Consider the following 11,171-nt stretch of genomic DNA (forward strand, 5'->3'; position numbering starts at 1 on the left):
TGGAAAAGGAAATAGTTTGTGAATGAACGACATCGTAGACATGTCCTTTTAGGAAAAGAATACAACAGTAAGGCAATTAGAAAGTCCCAAATATTTGATTGATATAGTCGAATAATAAAGAAAACAAGGTCGTCTACCAGCTTGATCAGCTCGGCCTGAGTTTTAGCAGCTAGACGTTCAGACCAAGCTGGATTTATCAGCAGGCTAAGGTCCAAAGGTAGACTGTATCCAGGTAAAGAGATACCGAAGTATTTCTGAGAATGTACAGTAGTATGGCATGTATTTATCATTACAATGCTGATCAAAATACTTTACAATCCACAACTATTGGTTCTACTTCTTTTCATTTTTATTTTAATGACTCGCACTACAAACTTTAAGTTACGTGACGTGAAGTTCTCGATACACCAACAGAACAGATGTGTTTACAGGACATTATTAGTATTATTTTTAAACCTGTTACGCTGTGGTAAATGGTCAATATGAAATAAAAAATTAAAGTAGATGTAACAGCACATGCTTTGTGACTGAATTATTTCAATGTATTTATTTAGTTTTATTTTGTCACCTAGCCAAATTGAATTAGCACCATGAATAAAAGCACCATGAGAATGAAAAGATTATGTAGAATGGGCATTAATCTTGGAAGTGCAGTTCAGATAAACTATAATACTGTAAATTTCTGTAAAAACAGATTGTGAAAATGAAATGCTTTGAATAGATATAAAATTGCTGGAAATAATGCACAAATTATTCCTACCTGACTCTCTCACTGCTACTGTTGAGGAAATAACAGGTGAACAATTTAAACTGTGTTCGTTCTTTATTTACTTTCTTTTCTTTTTTTTGCAAATGAGTTCAGCGCCATCTACTGGTAGATGGTCTATAGCCTATAAAAGCACCATCACAAATAAAACAGTGTTTAGTGTAGAATAACAACAGAAATAACCTTCAGACTAAGAACACATTACATTTGTGTAAAACGGTAAATGTAAATGAAAGGTTTCGATTAAAATATGAAAGATTATTCAAGGTTAAAATATGGAACATATTCCATAAGCAGCAGAAATGATGTCTAGATGATTCCTACCTTACGCTCTCACTGTTGTTGAGGAAATGACATATGAGCAGTTCAACAGTCTGCTTTCTTTGTGCTTTTGCTTTAAGAATTTAAGCCTGTATATAGGTTGACACCCACAGGAATGTACAGACATTATGCAACCTTAATTAAAGTAACAATTTTGTTTGACAACATTCGAAACTATTTATTATCCATGACTTGAACTCTATGTATCTTCTGATCTATTGGGAGTTTGCTTCGGTACCAGCACCTTGTGTTCACTGTGTGCACCAAGTAGAAGAACAAGGATGACCACAAAAATAACCATAAAAACCTTCAAACTTGTAGAACTACATGAATATTTAAAGTGAAATATGGCATTTTAAAGTTTAAAAAGGTTAATTACAGCTAATAAGAGTGTTAACGTTGCATAAAAATGGCCACCTAAAGGATCCATCATTATAATTCCTTCAGTCCCACCTGAGGGAGCTGCTGTCTGCTCACTCTTCACTGACTAGTAACTGTAGAAGCATCAACCTGAAACACAATACTTATTCATTTCAACATCTTCCTATGAATATTAATAATATTTGATACTTTCACAGACTGGACTTCCAACTAGAAGTTGACAGCAAGACTGGGATTCCATGCGACCCAACAAAAAAAGTTTGAGTGGGTTGGATTGGTGAAACTTTCTGGGGATGCTGGTGGGATTGGTTAAGAGTGTCTGCATTAGTGGGTGTGATTGGTCCAGTGTTCTGTGGCAGTTTACAACAGGATCTTTCTAATCCTGTTATAAGGAGCTATTGATTTGGGTCTATGAATAAGTAGGTATTCATCTGATTTGGACGACAAAAGCACTGCTCCAGTGGGTTCCCAAAGTATTCAGATTCAAACCCTTCACGTTTTCAACAATTGATTGTATTATTGTATATATAATGAAATTAAAATGGATTTAATGATCATTTTTTGACCTTTAATCTGAATACAAATCATCCATAATGACAAAATAAATTGTACACACACAATAAGAACAAAGAACACTGACATTACAAGTGTGTGCATGTGTTAAATGCGACAACAGTCCTGTACAGTCGAGTCCAAGTATTTGGGAAATAATTGTGCAATTTTGCCTCTTTACACCACTACAATGGATTTGAAATGACGTAGTCGAGATGTGATTGGAGTGTGTCTATATGCAATTTATTCTCATTTTAAACTTGCATCTTGCGATGAGCAAGTCATTTTCAGTCATGTTAAATACAATATTGCAGCATCACACACAATATTCACCTACACACCTTTTATTAAACGTTAGTGAAAGGTCAACATACCGGTCTCACAGTGTGGAAAGTGCAGACGACGGATACAACCTTCAGGGCTGTTGAGATTATACAGGAGGTCCCGCAGGCTCCTTTTGACCCAATCCATCCAAGAGTCTCCTGTCCCAGGATACTATTCTGTACAGCACTTCCCCTTTACCTTCCGTCTCAAACACAATGTTGGTCAATTTGCACTTAAAATGACCAGCATGAGGGCAGAGAAACCTGAAGAATAATAGAAAACCCAGGCAAAGATATTCTGCTATGCATGTCAGTAATCAAGAGGTTGTTAGAATGAATTGATTGACAAATCATGAATTTATTAACTGAAGGTGGCCATAAGATGGTGGCGAGCTAATTTGCTAGTCAGGTGCATTAATATAGACTAAGGGAAATCAACAATTATATGATTAATATACTCTTAACATACTCTTCTAATAAAGTTTTTGATGGAGCAGAGTGTTAAACAAAAGTTGTTCTGCTATAATTAAAACTGCAGGTATGTTACCTGTATTCATCCATGTTCCTATCCTCAGCACCGTTTACATCCAAAATAGGAGCAAAAAGTTCAGGGTCTGCTGAGGGCTGTTAAACAAAATAGGAGAAATAGGTGTACAGTTTGTTTTTTTTTTGTTTTTGTTTTTTTTTTTACACAGTTTAATAAATAAATGTGCTTCCTTTCAAGGATGTCATAGAATTCTTCTTTCTATGAGTCGAGACATGCATACAATCCTCTCATTTTATCCTGAGGTGTTGGCTTTGCCTGAATCTTACTGTACATTTCAGCAGTAATCATGTTCTTGCTGTTTAGACAGTCTGCAACCTCCATTACTGAACTACATCACTGAATCAGCTTTTCTGTTTATGCACGAAGTCAGCACCTAAAATACAAATGATAATCAAATGATTGTAAACAGCACCACATTTCCACTGCAACAGGATTCATCTGGTGTTCACACGAATTGGATTACGTGGGAAATCAAATGAACCTGTAAGGCCCTAGGAGAACTATTTTCATACAGCCACCAGTAATATTTATAGGAAATTGTTAGATTTGTAGTATTCCATTTAAATAATTCCATAGAAAAGTTCCACAGCCTAAACATTTTTGGATGTGTCCCTGTGCCCTCCTTAAGAAAACTGGGTCAGTACAGTAAAAAGATTGCAGTAGTAGGGTCTAATGTGTAAGAGGTTCTGGGTTTCTGGAGTGTCTTGCTTCCAGTGGGTAAGTTGGATGTTAAACTCGGAGCTAATCAGTCTTACCTGTTGTATCCATATGGCGTGAGGCTGCACCTGCACCTGATGTGACAAGACAAAGAACAAGACCAGATTCCAAGGGCGTAACCATGGTATGGACAAACCCTCCCCAATATCCAAAATTTGATACTGAAAATTTGTATATTAAGAACATAGTTTTAGGATTACAGTTACCGTTTGAATTCATGTGATTTCTGAGTGATAGAAGAGCAATGACCAAATTAGATGATCATTTTAATTTGATAAACTGAATATCCTGTTTGTGTAACTGGTGTTATTTATTATGTTAATGTCATCATGCTGTTATGTAGCTTGCCATGTAATAAGTGTACAACAATATATAGTGGTAACCTGAAACGTTAGTTATGTAAAGGGTACTGGAGTTTTCTTTTCTTAATTCTAAAGACAAACTGCCATAACCAGTTCTGAATGGATAACTACAATACAGCCACAACTCAGACGTTAGTGCCATATCTCTCGTTGCCAAGCTAGCACATCTCAGCATTATGCTGAGCCTTATATTTGTAAAATCACTCAGCTGTCCTTGTCGTGGATAAATCAACCTTTTTAGCCTAAATCAAAAACTTCAGAGACAGTTTAGTAGATGTCAAAAAGTAAATAAACTTTACTGAAAACCAATACAGTGTGACAGTCTGCAGAAAGTCCAAATTGTACATACACAAACATGTCTTTATATACTTTTTGGAAACAGTAAAATTATCCCTTGGTGGGGCATTCACCTTTTCTTTCTAGGAACAAACCCATCTCTATTGCCTTAATTATTAATTCATGTCTATGCGTTACCTTAAATTTGTGGAGCATGCGCAGTTAGTGGTTTTTCTCATTGGTTTCTTCCTTTCTTTAAAAAAAAAAAAAAAAGGTTTCACACAGGCTTGTGTGTCCTGTCCTTGATACACACTCCCTTCTTAGGCCTCAATGAGCATCTGTCTGTCTCTATCGGCTGTCCTGGCTGATATCTACCTCCCTTCCTGAGGCCCTCTTCCAACTCCCTAACTAGCACGTGGCGTCAAGGTCATTCATCCACAAAAGCGAATCTCTAATGGAAATTTATTGCAGTGCAGAAAAGTGCCAGTTGATACAGAAGAACATTTATTGTACTCAAACCACACTCAGAATTTAACTTGATCAAACATTGTTCTATGGATTTAGATTATGTTTCTAACTATTGATTATACATATAGATTCTGCTTTTTAACCAATATTGATTATTCAATTACGCTTAAGTAATAGTTCTAAATGTTGGTTATACATATTAAGTACACTTCATTAACATATCCCAATGTTAGTTACACATTGATTACACTTCAGAGAAATTTTCTATATATTTTTCCTATGGGACTTACTAAATCCCATCTAGCTTGAGAGAGTAAACTCACAATCCAGTCCCTTCATTTACACCAACTAGTGATCAACGTTGTTACGATCCGGTCTATGTCAGGCCACGTCATGAACACTCCTTCCCTTATACTCATAAATAAAGGAGAAAAGGGTTCCCTTTTCTATACAGTGCGAATTGGGACATAGGCTATTGAAGATCCTAATTTGACTCAAATATTAAAAAGGTACAGGAGTATGTGGTACACAACTGTTAATTCCGCCGACAAGGGTACAAAAATACAAGAGTAAATTTAATATATTTATGTATATAGCACTTCACCTAAATGCCAAAGACAATGCATAGCGCTTGGTATAAATTAAAAGAATGAACTAGATATGTAACACTCAGCCTAAATAACAAAATGTGAGTTTAGTCAAATATGTAACACCCAAGCTCAATTAGGAGAAATACAGCAGATCATGCATTCTTCAACAAAGATTGTGTCTCCCCAGCTGGATCACACAACCTGCCTGTGGGTTAGTGACCGAAAAGCCTACACATCCAATTTCTGGGAATATTTTTATATATATTACAGGCCTAGAGGTTCCAAATAATTTACACGACGGGCAATCTGGTAGATGTACAAAATATTTACAATGCCAAGTTCTCGGCTGCTCCACAATTTTTGTTAAAAAAAACAAAAACACAAAAACAGTTATTGATACCAGAGTAATTATAATAATACAAACAGTCCCACCGGACTCACACCCCACAGTCGTTACAAATGATGTAATCACTCGAACCACATTCAAACATTCAATGAAAAAGCAACAATATTTTACGAGTATTGTGTCCTCCTGTCCAGGCTTGGGCAGGAATTGAGGAAAGGTTCAGTGATTTTGAAAATCTTCAGCCATGGGTGGCATTCATTGTTCATGTACATTCCCGCATTGTTCGGTGAAAGGAAGACCTATAAATGTCTGCAGGTCTGTTCCGTAACACGACGCACAGATAAATTGTTTATCAACGAAATTTGGTTTTACTTTCCTTACACGCCTTTGTTGCTGGCTGTGGTTGTCTACATTCCCACGCTATTCTGGCACTCCACTGCTGCTCCTCAGCTCTCGGCTTCATCATGGAGGAGCTGGAGCACTGCTACAACCACGCAATTCTCCTCGCCTCCAGCAACCCCGTCGCCAAGGACATCACCGAGGATTTCTGCAGGTAATTGTGCACCTGTGGGAAAAATTCTGAAGAACAAACCCCAGTTCGTAACCAAAGACTTTATGCCTTTTAGTTGTCATGAGTGTGTGTGAGACAGGAATCTGGGGCAGGCGAAGGACTGTGTTAAGTACCCTCTGGTGGAACAGTTTCTGAGAACCAAACTGGTGACACGGGCACTGGCGTGGAAGTACCTGCTATGTCGGCTTCTCACTCTATTCACGTTAATCCTGGCTTGCAGCTGCCTGCTGTACTACATCTTCAAGGTGTCTCAGATTGACCACTTCTCCTGTGAATTGCACACTGGTATGTCAGACCTTCATGACTGATGGATTCCAGTGTACATGGATTGCATGCTGTCATGTCAGTCCCTACGAGCGTTTAATCGCTAATCTGTGTGTTCTCAGGTGTTGTCCTCAATCGGAGCGCGTACCCTCCGGTGCCATGCAAGATGGTGTCCGTGGGCGTGTTCCAAGGCTTCAGCTGCGTAAAGGTGTTTGTGTACATGATCCTGCTAGTGTTTGTGGTGATCCACGCAGCATGCCTACGTGCCTGGCAGAGGCAGCAAAGCCAGTTGCTTAAACCCTACGAGCGCCTGCCTGCCTTCGTCTGCACCCAGGGCCTGTCTGACAGCTGTAGTCGCTTTGCCGATCTGTTTAGCTTATATTTGTGAAATCGCTTAGTTATCCTTAGCCCAAATGTAGTGTCAAGGAATGAAACGCTGCTATCCTCATAGTGAACTCGGCGGGAGGATATACAAGTGAATGTACCGTTAATGGTCAAAACCGGAAGTGACGTTTGCCTAGCCTTCTTCACCGGTTTGAAAATATCAAAAGTTAATTGACATTATTAAGAACAAACTAAGCCATGGTATGATGACTTCTATACTAATCTAAGGTCACCTACTATTTAGGTATCTAGTTACTGACTGACTGGAAAAAAGTTTGTATGTTCTGCTGCACTTTTCTACACTTGGCTGCTGTCTCCATTTCTTACAGACTGAGCGGCTAATATAGCAAGGAACTTGCATTGAGTATGGGCGCAACCAAGTGTACAATTGGAGTGGGGGTCACACCTATTTTCCTTAACAAACGGAAATATATTAAAAGAGAATAGACATAAATAAATAGAATAGATGTAGAAAAGACAGATCTGTTGGCAGGGTTGATTAAACGGGGACATATAGAAAATATTTTGTACTATATATATATATTTTTTTTGGGGGGGGGATTGGGATTTCCTCAACATCGGGGTGACACGACCCCCCCTTAAAGAATGCGTGGTTACGCCCATGTCTGATTAACTTCACAGCTCTGTACTGCAGTGCATTAGTTCTCGCTGTATCTATAACCGACCGATAACATTAGCTCTCGCTGTATCTATAACCGACCGATAACATTAGCTCTCGCTGTATCTATAACCGATAACATTAGCTCTCGCTGTATCTATAACCGGTAACATTAGCTCTCGCTGTATCTATAACCGGTAACATTAGCTCTCGCTGTATCTATAACCGATAACATTAGCTCTCGCTGTATCTATAACCGGTAACATTAGCTCTCGCTGTATCTATAACCGGTAACATTAGCTCTCGCTGTATCTATAACCGGTAACATTAGCTCTCGCTGTATCTATAACCGGTAACATTAGCTCTCGCTGTATCTATAACCGGTAACATTAGCTCTCGCTGTATCTATAACCGATAACATTAGCTCTCGCTGTATCTATAACCGGTAACATTAGCTCTCGCTGTATCTATAACCGGTAACATTAGCTCTCGCTGTATCTATAACCGGTAACATTAGCTCTCGCTGTATCTATAACCGGTAACATTAGCTCTCGCTGTATCTATAACCGGTAACATTAGCTCTCGCTGTATCTATAACCGGTTACATTAGCTCTCGCTGTATCTATAACCGGTTACATTAGCTCTCGCTGTATCTATAACCGGTTACATTAGCTCTCGCTGTATCTATAACCGGTAACATTAGCTCTCGCTGTATCTATAACCGGTAACATTAGCTCTCGCTGTATCTATAACCGGTAACATTAGCTCTCGCTGTATCTATAACCGGTTACATTAGCTCTCGCTGTATCTATAACCGGTTACATTAGCTCTCGCTGTATCTATAACCGGTTACATTAGCTCTCGCTGTATCTATAACCGGTTACATTAGCTCTCGCTGTATCTATAACCGGTTACATTAGCTCTCGCTGTATCTATAACCGGTAACATTAGCTCTCGCTGTATCTATAACTGGTTACATTAGCTCTCGCTGTAATAACAGTAGATAAAACATGTTTCCTCATTTTCTGATGAAGAAACCCACCGAGGGGACATACAGAGGGGTGCGCGTGATACTGGCCACAGATAAATGGGTTACTTCTGTCGCGGTGGGGCTTCCTCTGCTTCTCATCTCCTTTGCCAAGGAAGTGTCCAAGGTGAGTGTGTGTGTGTGTGTGTTTGTGTATTCATAATCATTTTTGCTAAAAAAAAAAGAAAAAAACTTGCTTGGTTCTCACATTACTGATTAATTTACATGCATGTGTGTGTGTTTCTGAGCCTCTACTCTCCTGATCGGTTAAAGTTACCTCAGCGGAGAAGTTTTTCTGATTGGCCAGTTCAAATTTGAGCGGAAAATCACTCTGGGAAAGTGGGGGCGGGGTTTAGACCGGCAGGAGGTCAAATTTAAGGCATTGTACGTTTTTGACCAGTCATTAGTGACTAGTTTAATTTTACTCACCATTTTATTTGTGAAAGCAGATCAACAATATTAATTAATGTAAGATTTACTCTACAGAGGTTTTAGTACATTGTTTAAATTTTGGAGGGAAAGTTGGTTTATGGCAATAGGAGGATGAGTATGGCTGTGATTGTATAAAATACACACAGCTTTTAAATGTTTGCCTGTAAATCACTGCATATTAGTCATTTACAGGTGAAGCAATAATACTACTTAAAATAGTTTATGCTATTTTTACTATTTATGATGAGTCTTTCAAAAATATCTATTTTAATCTATAATGTGTCACATTTAAATCTACGTATTTCAGCCTTTTTAACCAGTGAAGGAACAGAGATATTGAGATTTATCTGTCAGCAGGTAGTTTGGATTTAGTTTGAGGTGATGATTATGAACGGAACGATTGTAATTGAACGGTTAATAAGTCGAGTGTGCGGATGCACACCGCTCCTTTGTGGACTTCTAAACCCTAACAGCATCTAGGTTACACCAGTGAGCTTCAGCAGATGTCCCTGTTCTTCACTGGGTCTTCCAAACGTTGCTACCGTTCCTGCAGTGCTTGCTTGCAAGGTATAGACACTGATAAATGTGGATTAAATAGTCAACTCTTTTCTGCTCTTAGATTCACAGATTAGCTGTTTCCCGCCCGCTAACTTCACCCCGCGCCAGGCACTGTACGTCGATTCTTTCTGCTGGGTTGCTGCTGGATGGCAAAGTACAGAGAACGGCTACCCTCTGTTGCTGCATAAGGTAACCCAACGTTAAACTCCAAAGCCAAACTTCTGCTCTAATCACTGTGACTTCCTGACACATTTTGTGTTGCATTCTAGTACTTTCCTTACATTCTTCTGTTGCTGGCTGTGGTTGTGTACATTCCCACGCTGTTCTGGCGCTTCACTGCTGCTCCTCAGCTCTCCTCGGACCTCGGCTTCATCATGGAGGAGCTGGAGCACTGCTACAACCACGTGATTCTCCTCGCCTCCAGCAACCCCGACGCCCTGAAAACCGCCAAGGATTTCTGCAGGTAATTGTGCACCTGTGGAAGAAATTCTGAAGAACCAGGTTAGAATATGATCCTTTAGCAAAACAAAAAAAAAAACCCAGTTCGTAACCAAAGACTTTATGCCTTTTAGTCTTCATGAGTGTGTGTGTGTGTGTGTGTGTGTGTGTGTGACAGGAGTCTGCGGCAGGCGAAGGACTGTGTTAAGTACCCTCTGGTGGAACAGTTTCTGAGAACCAAACTGGTGACATGGGCACTGGCGTGGAAGTACCTGCTATGTCGGCTTCTCACTCTATCCACGTTAATCCTGGCTTGCAGCTGCCTGCTGTACTACATCTTCAAGGTGTCTCAGATTGACCACTTCTCCTGTGAATTGCACACTGGTATGTCAGACCTTCATGACTGATGGATTCCAGTGTACATGGATTGCATGCTGTCATGTCAGTCCCTACGAGCGTTTAATCGCTAATCTGAGTGTTCTCAGGTGTTGTCCTCAATCGGAGCGCGTACCCTCCGGTGCCATGTAAGCTGGTGTCCGTGGGCGTGTTCCAAGTCCTCAGCTGTGTTAATGTGTTTGTGTACGTGATCCTCCTCGTGCTTGTGGTGATCCACGCAGCATGCCTACGTGCCCGGCCGAGGCAGCAAAGCCAGTTGCTCAAACCCTACATGCACCTGCCTGCCTTCAGCTGCGCCCAGGGGCTGCCTGACAGCTCTAGTTGCTTTGCCGATCTCAGCATTTACCTGCTGTTCCTAGAGAACCTGAGTGAGCTCAAGAGCTTTAAATATGTGCAGGTCTGTTCCGTAACACGATGCACAGATAAATTGTTTATTAATGAAACTTTATTTACATTATGATTTGTTTACAATGATGACTCTGAAATGGGAAGACTTTGGTATGGGGGGCGGATTTAAGAACATTCCACAGTTTAACATTAAAATAGAAACAATTTTAGTTTCATGAGATCAGTTGCTTTATTTCTTGCCATCACCTGTATTATATTTGGAGACAAGAATGCAACATGAACTGTTGAATGAAAAAATTGTCTTAAAAAAAAATTTTTTTTTTAGTTAATGGCATTTGCTCACAGAGCTGATCCACACGCTTATAACCAGCGTGTTTTGGTGCGAATGTACAGGTATTGGACTCATTAATGGAGAAAGAGACTGACCCGTCTGTCCTGCTGGACATCTTGGGGACTCTTGGACAATTGAGGACCACCACCAGTGG

The sequence above is a fragment of the Ictalurus furcatus genome, chromosome 28 (assembly GCF_023375685.1).
Source record: "Ictalurus furcatus strain D&B chromosome 28, Billie_1.0, whole genome shotgun sequence".
Taxonomy (NCBI): domain Eukaryota; kingdom Metazoa; phylum Chordata; class Actinopteri; order Siluriformes; family Ictaluridae; genus Ictalurus; species Ictalurus furcatus.